This window comes from Macaca fascicularis, chromosome 2 (genome assembly GCF_037993035.2).
Source record: "Macaca fascicularis isolate 582-1 chromosome 2, T2T-MFA8v1.1".
NCBI lineage: Eukaryota > Metazoa > Chordata > Mammalia > Primates > Cercopithecidae > Macaca > Macaca fascicularis.
The window spans coordinates 175,265,887-175,281,718 of record NC_088376.1 but is presented as its reverse complement, the minus strand read 5'-3'; the positions used below and the strand labels follow the sequence as shown (position 1 = coordinate 175,281,718).

At 43.4% G+C, this 15,832-nt stretch overlaps 1 long non-coding RNA gene across 1 annotated transcript; it reads right to left on the bottom strand.

The window, feature by feature from the left end:
- Positions 1 to 11,867: 11,867 nt before the first annotated feature.
- LOC135969541 (uncharacterized) lies at positions 11,868 to 12,467 on the bottom strand. Its single transcript, XR_010584802.1, has 2 exons — positions 12,317 to 12,467; positions 11,868 to 11,957 (listed from the first exon to the last, which is right to left on the bottom strand). It is a non-coding gene; the product is annotated as an uncharacterized lncRNA (long non-coding RNA).
- Between the last annotated feature and the right edge of the window lie 3,365 nt (positions 12,468 to 15,832).

Below are 15,832 nucleotides of genomic sequence, written 5' to 3'. Positions count from 1 at the left end.
CACCTTCCTTTATCTGTGTCTGTTTTTTCCTCCACCTCTGTTTTTTCCCTTTTACCTACCCCAGAAGATAGGCATATCCCAGAAATATTTCATCCGAGAAAATTATCAGAGAAGCCTTTAAAAGTGAATTTTTTGGTACGCACAGATTTTAATTTTTTAAATATTTTCTCCTCATGATTCCAAAAATGTTGTCTAAAGCATAAAGGAACCCATGAACCCAGATTACAGAAGTGCTGAAGTGAAAGTCATCTGGAATTAGAAGACACTGTTCAGATTTGCTCTCTCTGTATTTACCCTTTTTTTGATCCACGGTGTCCCGAGAGACTTTCACCTTACTTCATCAAAGAGAGCCCTTCTCTATGGTGACTTTTTTTTAGGGGTTGTGTGGAGAGGGTTGTTTATGATTCTTTTTTCCCCAGATGACCTAATGACTCGAAAGGCCCAAAGGCTAAAACTTAGATTTGTGTCAACTGTATGTCCTTACACTTTTCCTTCCCACACTATTCCCACTGCATTTTTTTTCTCCCGTAGACTTGCAAGAGAAAAATCTGTTGGAGGGGTAGAGAGAATATTTTAGATGAGCCCAGGAAGGCAAGTTGCCAAAGGTTTTAAAAATCTGAAATGCTAGGTCAGTTGGCCCAAAATTAAAGCATGAAATGAAATCTCTTTCTGGAAGAGATAAAATGATAGTTTGGCTCACCCCACTTGGAGATTCCTTACCCTTTGGAATTTTACAAAAGGTCATTTTGTTGCAGGGTTGTATGTAGGAGAGTCAGAAGAGAAGAATGTGAGGATTGAAAGTCTCTTAAGGATGGTAGAGGATGAAAGGGGAAAAGGGGAAGTTTATATAAAATAGGTTGTGGATATCTTATGTTTAGAAGTTAGAATGGTTTTAAAGCCAGCATGAAAATATGTCCAAGAAATACGGTCAAGTACAATGATTTTTTCCTGATCTTTTCTACTGTTGGGCATCATTATCTATGGTGCTTATAAAAGGCCAATTAAACTTCAGATAAAATTTATATCCTCCAGAAATCAACATATGAGGCCCTGAAAAAATATGTACAAGCAATATAAATATAATAGATACAAAAACAGGTAATGATTTGCCATATACTTTGAAGCATTTATTCAAATATATTTAATAGAAAAGCTAAATTTGTAGAATAAAAAAGTTTCTCCCAGGTCAAGATAGATAATCCTTGAGATAAATACTGGAAAAATTTAGACATTGTTTTATAAAATTTAATATTTTCAATTTTCCCATACCATATATCTTGGCTTGGGTATTTGGTAGCGTGTTAAAAATAAATTTAAAAGCAATATTCTGCACATGAATCCTTGAATACCTTAAACCTTTTAATACATAGGATATGAAGTATTTAACACGTAAATGCTAGCCTCACCTGCATTAAAACCTGTATTGTATGTCAATCAAAATCAAAACTGTATTGTTAGAATAAAATTGCTTACAAACAGTTCTTCATTCCATTACTCTGTTTCAAAGCCCGTGAAAAGTTATTTCATCTCCCATGCTTTGACTTCAGAAGAGTTTTCTGTTACCCACAGCTCATATCGTGCACCCATAACAATAATCCATTCAGCAAATCTGCATTGGATGTCTATTCTGTGCAAGTACCAAGAAGACAGTCTAGCAGGGGTTAGAGACAGTCTGTTGAAATGCAGTACAGATGAAGTTGGGGATCGAAGTCTGTCAGGGGAAAATGACATAAGAGCTCATGAGAAACTCGATAATCTGCATTTTGAAGACATTAAGAAAAAAAATGGACATGTTACTGTTCTTTAAAATTTTATTTTTAAAGCTTTTTCTCACAGAAAAGATCTTAGCGCAAGGAAAAAAGGAACTGCTGAGACAAGGCCACAGAGCTCCAAGACTGACAAATATGTGATCAGAGTCTTTGGGGGAGATCCATCATGCTATGTACATTTCCTTTCTGAGTGGCTTAGGATAGGGAGCATCTCACCCTGGCTGGTTCCAGGACTGATGTCACTGTGGGACTGGATAGTGCACCAGCTACAGCCTTGACATAGCCTAAGAATATTTGGAAACTAAGGTCAGGAAGTACAGCTCAAACATTTGGCCCAGGAAGGAGGTGGTTCTGTCGCCAGATAGTGTGATTCCCCAACTCTTCCTTCTCCCTTTGCCATACCCTTCTTTCCTCACCTTAGTTCTAGCTCTCACATACTGCTGAAATCTAATTTTTTTCAATCGTTGATTTTTTTTCTACAGTGATGGCACCCCGCGCCCACCAGAGCTATTTTAGATTTCCCTTTCTTTTTTACTTTTTTCTTCACTGAGAATAGCGGTAAGGTTTTTATGGCTGAGGGAATGACTCAAGAAATCCTTTGCTCTAGGAGGATTCCTGGAACAAAAAGGAGCTGCTATAAAGGGTTCTCATTTTTTGATGTGTGCTGCCCCCACTTCGTTTTGGATCTAAATTGGGCACGTGAGCCCTTGCTAATCCTTATCCTTAAAAAAGGACTTTACTACAGAGGGCACCCATTCTTACAGGACTCTCCGGGATTACTTTTCCTTTGGAAGTAGGGAAAGTTTCGTTTCTACTTTTTCAACATTCACCTTCGTGTGACCAAATCAAAATCCCCTTTTCTGGGATTGGTAGTTAAAGGAATTCTTTCTTCTAACTCTGAAAACATCTTTTAAAAAAAGCAAAACCATCTCTCTTAGGTATGCAAGCTGCACTGTAATTTATGTATGTATGCAGCAAAGTTTTAGAAATTTAGAGTTTAATTTAAAGTTCATCAGGCACCTGTCTGCGGCCCCTGAAGATTCAATCAATAAAATCTGTGTTACCAAAGGTTTAATTTGAACTTCCTCTCCCCACTTCTCAAAGATCTGACTTTAAGCGAGTTGGTGACATATGGAGCAACATTTCCTAAGCACCTAATGTGTACAGAGGACTGGCTGAGCAACAGGCAGGCTGCTTGTCTTCAGACACCTCCACATGCCCACCTGATACGGCACCTAAAATTCTAACCACAGTGCATAGGGGTTGACCCTAATAAGTATGCTACATTCCTCCTTGGGACACTGAAATTGGAATCAGACCAAGATATTTTCTTTTACATATGGACATTTATCCATGTGAATTACTTTTTTGGCTTCCTCTTTCACTCCCCTGCCCACACATCCAATATTCCGTATGCTTTTATTTTTATTTTTTTTTTATTTTATTTTATTTTTTTTTTTTTTTTTTTTTTTTTTTTTTGAGACAGAGTCTTGCTCTGTCGCCAGGCTGGAGTGCAGTGGCATGATTTCGGTTCACTGCAACCTCCACCTCCTGAGTTCACGAGATTCTCCAGCCTCAGCCTCCCCAGTAGCTGGGACTACAGGCGCGCACCACCACACCCAGCTAGTTTTTGTATTTTTAGTAGAAACGGGATTTCACCATGTTGGCCAGGATAGTTTCCATCTCTTGACCTCGTGATCCGCCCCGCCTCAGCCTCCCAAAAGTGCTGGGATTACAGGCGTGAGCCACTGCGCCCAGCCCATATGTCTCCTTTCAAAACAAACGGTTTTCTGGTCCGGGTGTGCACTTTTCCTTTTCCGAGTTGCCTTTGTGTGACATTCTAGCCTGCCACCGCCACCGCCTGCTCCTCAGCCAAAGTTCTATTTTAGATAGAATCTGTCTCAGCTTTTGAGCCTACTTCAGAGAGCAGCAACATCAGTAATTAGTGGTGGCAAGATGAAGCAAGTCATAAATTAACTGATGAATAATATTTTTCGGGGAATAGCAGGGCTTCACCCACATTCAAAGAGAAGGCAGAACCAACCAAGTGGCAAAATTCCACAGCAGACGGGACGCTGAGAGATACTCCAGTCACTCAGCAGAGAGCAGTTTTTCCCCCACAGTCCACCTTGCCCCGCTGAGGAGCACTAGCCAGTGTCATAATTCTCCAGGTTTTGGAACAGAGCCAGAGTTTCCAAGATTCAACTGCTGCAGATGAACAGCGCCACTCACACTTCCCAGTGCCTCATTTTTTGTCCTAGTCAATTTTATTTTGAGTTTAAAACTTTTTCACTTGAATGTTAACCTCATATTAGCTTTTCTTAATTGTACCTTCTAAACTTACAATGTACATACACACTTCTGGGTTTGAGCATCAGACACAAAGGCGATCCATTGTCATGTAAACAATGACCTTGTGTTTCCAGCACACAAAGGCTAAGAAACGGGCACTTGTCCCACCCCTTTGCCTCTGCTTTTTTTTTTTAAATACAGCTTTTTGTTGTTGTTGTTTAGCACTTGTGTTGCACTAATTACTCCAGATGTTTACGCAGAATTATACGTGCTTCAGAGTCACTCAACAGACTGATCTACCTTTTCCATTTTTGAGAAAATCTGGGTTTTAGGCTGGGTGTGGTGGCTCAAAACTATAATTCCAGTGCTTTGGGAGGCTGAGGCTAGAACATCACTGGAGGCTAGGGATCCAAGACCATCCTGGACAATAAAGCGACACGTCATCTCTACAAAAATTTTTTAAAATTAGCCAGGTGTGGTTGTATGTGCCTGTAGTTCTGGCTACTTGGGAAGTTGAGGCAGGAGGATTGCTTAAGCCCTGGAGTTTGAGGCTGCAGTGAGCCACGATCCTGCCACTGCACTCCAGCCTGGGTGACAAAGCAAGATCCTATCTCTAAAAAAGAAAAAAACCCTCAAAATAAAGGATATGGGTTTATCCCCTCCGTTGCTCATAAGCTGCTGGTTTTACTGAGCAATTGCTTCTATAAGGTTGGATAAACCTAACTGTTCACTTCTACAGAACCTCCTTTTCTTTATCCATGCCAGATATGTGTAACTCAGTTTGTAAATCATTTGAAGACAGTGTCTCCTCTCAACCTCCTTGCACTTCTTATACCAGAGCTGGAGAACTGTTTCTTAGGTATCATCAGAGGCTGAATGTCTGGCTTCTTCCCAGATCAATAGGTGCACTGTGGCCCTGCAACAAGGCCTCCAGGAAACCAGAGAGAAAGGAACTGCTAGGCAGCTTCACTTCATTTGTACATTCCACTTGGCTATGATTATCAGCCAGAGAATATTCTCCTGAGATGGCTGAGACCAGATCTATTTCAAATGACTTCGAAAGGACAATGCTCTCATCGCATACTTGAGAAAAATTGCCAGCTGCACAGAGGAAGGGAAGCGACATTCTGAAATGTGATAGTGAAGCATAACAGTAAAATGGAAAGCAATTTAAATGTATTACTGGACAAAAACCATTAGCCCAATGAACATAAATAACCTGACTGAAGAAGGTCACTGTTCCCAGATAACTTCTTGAGTTTGGAGGAAATTTCTCTCTTACTAGAAAACCATTGAGTGTCATTAGAGTGGTTTGCAACTGAAACATGTTATCAAGGAGTCAGATTTTTCCACTTGTGTAAACAACTCTATCGGAATTACTGTGTGACATTTTTGCAGGCAGGGAAGCCAATAACGACTGGTATCACCAGAACCACGCAATTTTGCTTTGAAAGAAGGGCTGTCAATTCCTGATTGTTCCTCTCAGATTATCCTTAGCAGATGCTGCCAAATACTTATTGACATCACCCACACCATTAACCACTCCGTGAAAGTCTTTGTATTGTTAACTCTGTTTTTATTTAATTCAGCAAAAACTAGAAGACAAATCTCTAGACTCTGGAAAGATGCAAAACTCAGAGACCCCAATGCTGCTTTAGGTTGGTGGAACCAAGTAGGTGGAGGTTGTGCATGGAAGATATCATTAGGATTATCCATAGTGCATCGTCATCATAATTTCTTGCTACATTAGTAATACTCACACTGAAGAAGCTTATTCAGCGTCTCAATGGTCCATTAATTTCAGGGGTTGTTATCCTCCTGCTGAGACTCTGAAGGTGGTGATCAGCAGCCCCTAGTAAATGTGTTCACAACAGGGCCAAAATACAGTATGTCAGTTTGAGAGGTAAAGCCAGCTGGACTTCCTGGGTCGAGTGGGGACTTGGAGAACTTTTCTGTCTTACAAGGGGATTGTAAAATGCACCAATCAGCGTTCTGTAGCTAGCAAGAGGCTTATAAAATGCACCAGTTGGCACTCTGTAAAAACACCAATCAGTGCACTGTAGCTAGCAAGAGGTTTGTAAAATGCACCAATCAGTGCTCTGTAAAATGGACCAATCAGCACTCTGTAAAATGGACCAATCACCACTCTGTGAAATAGAACAATCAGTGCTCTGTAAAATGGACCAATCAGCAGGATTCTAAAAGTAACCAATCACGGGGAGGATTGAGAAAAGGGCATTCTGATAGGACAGAAACAGGACACCAGGGGGGACAAATAAGGAAATAAAAGCTGGCCACCCCAGCCAGCAGCAGCAACTGGCTGGGTTCCCCTCCACCCTGTGGAAGCTTTGTTCTTTCACCCTTCACAGTAAATCTTGCTGCTGCTCACTCTTTGGGTCTGTGCCATCTTTAAGAGCTGTGACACTCCACCTGGTGTGGTGTCTCACGCCTGTACTCCTAGCACTTTGGGAGGCAGAGGTGGGTGGATCACGAGGTCAGGAGATCAAGACCATCCGGCTAACATGGTGAAACCCCATCTCTACTGGAAATACAAAAAATTAGCTGGGTGTGGTGGTGGGCACCTGTAGTCCCAGCTATTCCAAAGGCTGAGGCAAGAGAATGGCATGAACCTGGGAGGCGGAACTTGCAGTGAGCCGAGATCACGCCACTGCACTCCAGCCAGGGTGACAGAGGAGACTCAGCTCAAAAAAAAAAATAAAATAAAAGCTGTAACACTCACCACAAAGGTCCGCGACTCAGCTCTTGAAGTCAGCAAGACCACGAACCCACTGGAAGGAACCAACTCCGGAGGCAAGTTCATAGAGTTTCATTTTTTTTTGCTTTGGTATTGTTTGTTTTGTTTCTGCCAAAGGAGGAGAAGGAGTTTCCAGGACAATCACTTGGACTCCGAAAATTTTTTTTTTTTTTTTTTTTTTTTTTGAGATGGAGTCTCGCTCTGTCGTCCAGGCTGGAGTTCAGTGGCCGGATCTCAGCTCACTGCAAGCTCCGCCTCCCGGGTTCACGCCATTCTCCGGCCTCAGCCTCCCGAGTAGCTGGGACTACAGGCGCCCGCCACCTCGCCCGGCTAGTTTTTTGTATTTCTTAATAGAGACGGGGTTTCACCGTGTTAGCCAGGATGGTTTCGATCTCCTGACCTCGTGATCCGCCCGTCTCGGCCTCCCAAAGTGCTGGGATTACAGGCTTGAGCCACCGCGCCCGGCCCGAAAAAAATTTTTAAATTTCTTGGCTCAAGGTATCTGCCCCCAGTGGGGGCTGGAGGACAATCACTCCAGGATGGCGGCTAAACACTAGATGGAGAGCATCAGCCTCATGTAAGTGATAGGGGTGGGAGGACTGGGCACTCTGAAAATCAAGATCTTCCTTAATACAAACCCTCAGCCCAGCACAAGCAACAAACATACATTCCCCAGGAGTCAGTCAGGCTGGGAGGAGGGGAACTGGTTTGTACAGCTCTGCAGCAACTCGGTAGTGCAGTGCCAACATATCTCTAATGTGGCCATAATAACATCTAGCTCCACGGGTCATTTGGGGATGCTATATTACATTTGAACAAATTGTGTGAACTCTAAAATGCTATATACCAATATAATGGTTAAAAAATTAAAAAGCTTTAAGAGAATGAAAAGAGAAGCCATAGACTGGGAAAAAAATATATGTGCAAAACATGTATCTGATATAGCACTTGTACCCCAAATATACAAAGAAGTCTTAAAACTCAACAATTAGGAAACAATCCAATTAAAAAGTGGGCAAAAGATCTGCATAGACATCTCAGGAATGAGAATCTATAGATAGTAAGTAAGTATATGAAAAGATACTCCACATGATATGTCATTAGGGACTTGTAAGTTACCACAACAATGAGATACCACTATGTCCCTATTAGAATGGCTCAAATCCCATACACTGATGATATCAAATGCTGGAGAGGATGTAGAACAACTGGAACTCTCATTCATTGCTAGTGGGAATGCAAAACACTACGGCCACTTTGGAACAATTTGGTTGTCTCTTACAAAGCTAAACATAGTCCTACCATACAATCCAGCAAATGTCCCTAGATATTTAGCCAAGTGAACAGAGACATATGTCCACACACAAAAAATCTGTGCATGAATGCTTACGGCAGCTTTTTTCATAATTGACAAAACTGTAAGCAACCAAGATATTCTTCAAGAGGTGAATGAAGAAACAGTGATATATCCAGACAATTGAATGTTATGTGAGCTATCAAGACACAAAAAGACATGGAGGAATTTAAATGCATATTGCTAGATGAAAGAAGTCAATCTGAAAAGGCTGCATACTACATGCTTCAAACTACTGTATATGATATTCTGGGAAAAGCAAAACTATATAGACAGTAAAAGAATTGGTATTTGCCAGCGATTCAGGTTCAGGGAGGAGTAAATAGGTGAAGGACAGTGGATTTTTAGAGCAGAAAAACTATTCTGTGTGATACTATGATGGTGGATACATAACATTATATATTTGTCAGGAAAAAAAAAAAAAAACCATACAGGCCAGCTGTGGTGGTTCACACCTGTAATCCCAGCACTTTGGGAGGCCAAGGAGGACAGATCGCTCGAGGCCAGGAGTTCAAGACCAGCCTGGCCAACATGGTGAAAACCCTTCTCTACTAAAAGTACAAACAAATTAGCCGGGCATGGTGGTGCATGCCTGCAATCCCAGCTACTCGGGAGGCTGAGGCACAAATCGCTTAAACCCAGGAGGCAGAGGTTGCCGTGAGCCAAGATCGTGCCACTGTGCTCTGGCCTGGCAATACAGCGACTGTGTCTCAAAACAAAAACAAAAACAGAAAAAAAGCACACACAATGTGTGACACAAAAAGTGAACTCTCATGTAAACTATAGACTTTACTGAATAATAAGGTATCAATATTAGGTCACCAATTGTAAGATAAATGTTCCACACTAATGCAAGATGTTAATGATAGGGAAAGCTGGTGGGGGAGGTGGGAGGGAGTTGGAAAAAAGGAGGGGTATGTGGTATTCTCTGTCCTCTCTCCTCAATTTTTCTGTAAATCTAAAAGTACTCTAAAAAATAAAGTCTATTAAGTCAACAAAAAAATTAGAAAGCCTCCTCCAAGTGTCTGCTCGAATATCACCAAAGAGGAACAGCTGCGCTGCTAAAAAGCCATGCTAATTTTCTCAATGCCCTCTTTTTGTTTAATAAAGTAGGTAAACTAAGTTTAAAAAAATGGCATTTTCCTCCTTTGGGCCTCAACAAGGCTTTATTCTCTACTTCGAAAGGAAAAAACAAATCACTGGTAAACTTGTTCTTTTCATGAAATGGTTCATATACCAAGAAAAAAAAAAAAAGGTAAACATGGTATCTAAATGAAAATGAAAGGAAATTAATGTCTCTGGAGGACAGTCATCACATTTTATACAGGTGCTCTAGCTTTGTTTGAGACATGAAATAATATATTCGTAAGTATACTCATCAGAAAGTCCTGATGCAGTTCAAAAAGGAGGCAGTTGTGACTTGTGTTTGACTAAACCACTTCAGTGTTTCAGGTTTAGAAAAAAATGACTTACGAACTTTGCCACTATTAGGACACCCATTTCATAGCGGGTTTGCTTGTACTACGTTGATTAGGGACTGAAAACATAATCTGGGCAGGATGGATCTATTTTGAGAGGTGGTGTATTTTCATTCTCACACAGATTCATTTATCCATTCACTCAGCAAGCATCTACTGAGCCCACTGAAAACTGGGGGAGAGGTCATGTTCATGCGGGCGACAGCGGGGAAAGATCTTATTTCCGCCCTCAACAAAATCACAATCTGTTGAGAGGACAAGAAATGTGATCATTGCAATATAAAATAATAATGCTTTCAGTGGTTTAGGAATGCCGTGAAGGGAGTTGTTCCTTTGCCTGAGGGAGCCAGGAGGCTTCTCAAAGGATATAACTAATTAGCCTGGAATCAGGACGAGCCATCTGAAATCTATTTCTGACCCACAGAATCAGGTTTATCACAGGCCAACCCATCTTTCACTGTTGGCAGTAGAGTAACTCGTTTATCTTCTACAGGAAGCAGAAAGACCGTGGCATAAAGAGAGAAAAAGCATGGATGTGTTAAAAGAAAGAAAACAAAACAAAACAAAAAAACCACACAATTTGTAAATTTAGAAAAAGAGGGGAGACTTAGGGTTACAGCCTGCATGGTGACCATCCCATCCCACAGGCTGGAAAGCGAGACTCCAGCCGAGACCAGAGACAGGCACTTCAAAAAAGGAGGGGTTGGAGTAAGAGCTTTAGGCTGAACAGGTTGGTTAAGCATGCCTATTCAACAGGTTACAGGAGGAGTTATGAATATTCATGAAGATGCTCCTGACACATGGGTATTGAACAAACATGCGTGTTACATCCATGTTCACTTTGGGGTGGAGACTTCACATTTAAATGTTAGGCTCTAGATGTCAGAAGGTCTTCTCAGGACATGAAGGCACGCAAGTGCACAATCTCCGTAAAGTGGCCAAAACCAGTTACTGAAAAATTACTCAAATCAGTCTCTTGTCCAATCAAAGCTGTTAGTTATGGCTGGTGGAACAGGGGGCTAGTTACTCAGCATCTGATGGTGAGCTGCAAATTGTGTTAATATTGCTTATCTCGAGGCCAGTGCTTGTTCAGCTGCCAGAGAAAAAGAAAACCCTTGTGGCAGTGAAGAGCATAGTTTATTCCTTAAGCGTAGGGGGAGCGTGACTTAACCCTTGCCCGGCATAGCCTTGGGTCCTGTTTATAATTTAGTATCTTATTGCCATAGTCTGTTCTTTATGTCTTATGATCTCTATTTTCACATGAATGCTGGTCAGTTGTTGTGTCTAAACCATAAATGCAAGGGGAATATAATGAGGTGTGTCTGACCTCCTGTGCCATCTTGGCAGGGAACTCGGTCTTAATGTTTTTCTGGGCTCCCCTTGGCCACAAGGGAGCCCCCTCAGCTGGTGGAGGGACTTAGGATTTTATGTTTAGTTTACAGATGGATTTCCAAGCGAGCACAAAAGTTTCAAAATTTGATCCTTTAATCATATTTTCCCTACAATGTTTTAGGTTCTTTACAATGTTTCAGCTGGCAGTGCTGAAACCAAATCATTTTTATTTAATTAGATTTTGGTAATAAAATTGTTTATGATCTTCAGTAATACTAAATTAGAAACCATAATCACTCTTTGAATTTTTATCAAAAAGGTACTGATTATTTTGTTTTAAATATTCCCATCCTGGGCTCCTACACTGGTTGTCAATGGCCATCTGCCCTTGAGCACATCTACACTGTTTTAATAATAGAGGGCTGATGCTCTTGTTTTGAAAGTTCAAGACCTGTCCTTCTGTACTGCAAACTGGCCCTCACTTGAAGCACTAGATTACCAAGACAAATTCTCAGTATATTCTTAAAGCATCAGCAAGGCTGGGGCACCAAAAGAAACATTTTGGAAATAAGTTGACATGTGCCTGATTTGAATGCGTCATCTATTTCCTGCTGGGACTTGACTAATGCAATATTGACAGGGTCCAGTACACACTACTCCAAAATCTGGCATCTTGGCATAGTAGGGGAGGAAAAATATCTTTCTCACTAGGTTCATGGCTCAGGCCCCTATAAGAGAAGAGATTAACAAGAGAAAAGCATACAAACTTATTTATTAAATAGTATACATTTTGTTTGACATGGGAACCTTTATAAGAAAATGAAGACACAGATAAATGGTGTACTAGTCCATTCTCACACTGCTATAAAGAACTGCCCAAGACTGGGTAATTTATAAAGGAAAGAGGTTTAATTGACTCACAGTTCAGCATGGCTGGGGAGGGCTCAGGAAACTTACAATCATGGTGGAAGGCACCTCTTCACAGGGCAGCAGGAGAGAGAAGAAGCGAGCAAGAGAGGAAATACCAAACACTTATAAAACGATCAGATCTTGTGAGAACTCTCTCACAATCATAAAAACATCATGATCCAATGATTGGATCATGTCCCCGTGATCCAATCACCTCCCACCAGGTCTCTCCCTCAACACCTGGGGATTACAATTCAAGATGAGATTTGGGTGAGGACACAAAGCCTAACCATATCAAATGGCTAAACCTGTATGTTTTATGCTAGATTTTATGAAGAGTAGAGTCATGGAGAAATATGATAGGGCAAAAAGGATATGATTAAATGGTAATAAACTGCAGTAGGTGGCAGGGTGGGGAGGCACTTACCAAGGCCTGTTTGTCCAGATTCTTCTCTGTGACCCTTGATCTCCAGAGATAAGGATGTTTCTCTCCTCTAGGAGGGGAGAGCCCCTTTCTCATGAGAGTCTATGACCTGCTTCAGGGAAAGGCCAGGAAGTCCTTCCTAGGTTTTATGATCCGCTTCTGGGGAGAATGGCAGGGCAAGATAAGAGTGGCCTTCCTGCTTCTGCAGTTTTCTCACATTCCTTCAGCTTAAAATATTCGCTATGCAAGGTGCCATATTTTTGGGTAGTGTGTCCTGAACCCTGTCAGTATTGTATTAGTTAAGTCCCAGCAGGAAATAGATGGTACAATTGAATTGGGCAAATTTGCATTTCATAAAGGAACTATTTACCAAGGAATAGTAGGGAAACCACAAAAGATAGTGCAGGGTCCTAGGATTGATGACAGTGGCCCTGGGACCTTCTCTCCCTAGGCCTGAAGGATCAAGGTCCTGGGAGGGTGGTCATAACCTCGAGACACAGTGCTGGGTGGGCAGGGCAACAGAGAGCCAATGCCAGCCCATGGTGACATTGATGTCACTCTCCTCTCTACCACTCTGTGCCTGCTCCCTCCCCCAGGGGCCAAACTCAACTGGAAGCTAGAGAGCAATGGAACTAGCTGAGTCTGTTCATTCAGCCCACAAGACACAGAGGAGGGTGGAGAAAGGTGAAGACTGGAACAGGATGGCAAACAGAAGATATCCAGCATGGAATGTATTCACTGGTGGCACCAAAATAGCCTTGACTTATTTCGTGTCTTAGTATATTATTTTGAAATACGTGGTTGGAGAGAAGCCAGTTTTTTCAGGCCTCTAAAAGTCTTCATCGGTCCTCCTCATTTGGTATGTCTGACCTGAAGAATAAGGATGGTATAATTTGGTACTCATCAGTCAACTCCAGCCCAGAATATCAAAGGCTCCCAAGGAGGGACCATATGTTCTGCTCAGTCTCAGTACACTGGCTGTGACCTTGAGAGGGGCTCTGCTGTCATCCTGAAGGGCAGGGCAGAGCTGTAACCTGCTGACTAGGCCACACATAGGCTCTGCCACCAGACAGACCCCCACACCCCCACAACCTCTGTGTCTTTCCAGTGACAACAGCATACTTGAAGCCTGTCAGGGTTAGAGAGACATACTTCAAGAGGCAAGCTGTCCCACTGGAGAGAGAAAAAAGCAAACAAGCAAAGCGCGGAGTCAACACACAGCCAATTTAGAAAACAATCGGGGTCAGCACGGAGCACCCCAGTGGATTTTTCCAGGGGAAAATGTTTGTGTTATTTAATGATGTTGATATCTCTCACTAGCTCTCAGCAGTGAAAAGCAGCAGAGTGTCTTCATCTGCGCTCCGTACCAAAACAGAACATTTATATTTAAATATTTGAGTTAAACGTATCTTGTGTTTGTAGAGCATTAATGCTGTTGACATTGTTCCATAGCTGTACTCTTTAGGGAGTTCGAATCTGTCTTCGATATTAGTCAACAAACCTAAGAAAACACTTTAGTAGGAATCAGGACTGTGCAGGCTACTCAAAGAGGCACTTGAATTGGAGGAGGGGGATGAACTCAGGCAGGATGTGACAAAGGCAAGGATTGTAGAAAGATACCGGCTGCTATTCTTGCTCCCGCCAATTTCACTTTAGAGGGCGTGCATTTGTCCTTGGTACAGTATGGAGGTTCCACTTCTGGAGAAAGACGTGGTTCTCTCCAGAGCAACGTACCTTCTCCCTTCCCCGTGAATTCCTAGAAAGCTCTTCTCTAGCTTCTTGGCACTGACCTCACACACTTGAGCCCACTTCCCTCTGCTTAACCTGGCCCCTAATTCGGAAACTAGGTTCTGATGTCACAAAAGGAAAAGTAATTGACTAACTGGGAGCTGAGCCATCGAGCCGGTGAAAGAGGTAACAAATGTTTCTGAGAGGTGCCACACTCTATGTCTCACACTTGCCTCTGTATCTGTCACGTCCCCACCTCACTTGCCCTAATTTGTGCCTCTGGGACCCTGTATGCCAGCTGAGGTCTGTGGGTAAGGGAGCGCCAGTCCCCAGGACAAAGGGAGGGTTGAATGCTCCATCCTCCCTATTCTGACCACACAGCCCTATGAGCTGTTTCTGTTTTAAGAGCATGAGTTGCAAGGATGCTTTATGTCGTGGGCCTCAGGCAGGTTAGGGAAGAAATTAGAGAGCCAGTGGGAAACTCTGAGTTGTCATCAGTGACTTCCGCCTGCCCTGGGGCATCTGGTTTGCAGGAGGAAAAATGCATGAGATCAGATGCCGGTTACCCAGAGGCACAGAGTGACACAGCACAGTGGAAGGGAACGCAGTGAGGGCAGATGGCACCTGAGACTCAGGGAAGAGGAGCGATGACAAACACACCCACTCCACCCCTGCCTGCTCTGCCCAGTCTCCCCTCATCAGCCCCCCAAGCCTTTGCTCCCCTCATACCCAAGCCTTCTCCAGGAAAGGGCGGGCAGGTGCTGTGGGCCTGACTCTCCAGTTCACACTGACCCGCGCAGAGGAGGGGAGGAGGAGCTCCTACCTGTCATTGCAGTTTGAGGCCTGGGACCACGGGAAGGTCAGCATGTCCCTAGTAGAACACGTGCATGGCAGCAGTAGCCCCAGTGCCCAGCCAAAATGGAGACAAGGCAAAGGCCATTGTGCTGTTAGGACTTGGGGGTTCCCGGGGAGAGGATATACTCGTGTCATTCAATAGGGGCCCAGAAATGTCATCTGGGCATCGCTGTCTAACTCTACTTCCCAGGGAAGAGGCGTGAGCAGCCAGAGTGGGTGCCATGGACCCACCTCAGTCCATCACTGGAGAGCTGCCCGCATCCCCCACCCATTTCTTTAACAGTCCCCAAGGGTCCCTGACACTCTTTCCAGCCTCAGAAGCCCCCAGGGACCCAAGGAGCCAATTCTCACCTTCCTTGAGCTGTTTCTTTTGGAAGAACAGCCACTTCCACAACCACTACTGCTGGTTGTGGTTATTAACTACTACTGCGTTAAAAGAACCCCCACATCTGAAGGTGTGGCCTCAGGGCTCGTTGTCCTTGACCCTCAGCCGTTCTACCAGTCGACCCCTCTGCCTTCACAGCCTTTTCCTCCTCTGACATTCCCGGCCTCCCCGTGGCCCGCCTTCCCCCGTCTCCCTGGCCGAGCCCACCCTCTCACCTTCACTGTTTCCACTAGGTTATTGAGGCCTTTTGGTCATGAGCTCCTTCCACCAAATCAGTGCCTGAGGCTGCTGCATAACAATCTCCTTCCTTGATTAGAGCGTCTTAATCATGCTCCAGGAATTTGCTTAAACAGATTAATCATTCTGGAGGACAAATTTAGAAGCTGTGCTCGCTGAGGGATCTGCTCTGAATGTCCCCGGGGAGAGTCTAATGACAACCACCTGTTGGGCCTTTGCCAAGGCCTTGGATGCCTCAGAGACTTCGACACTGGCTGGAAGCTCTACACCCTCTGCAGGCTTCTCTTTGCTCCTATGGGCCTGCAGAGCCATAG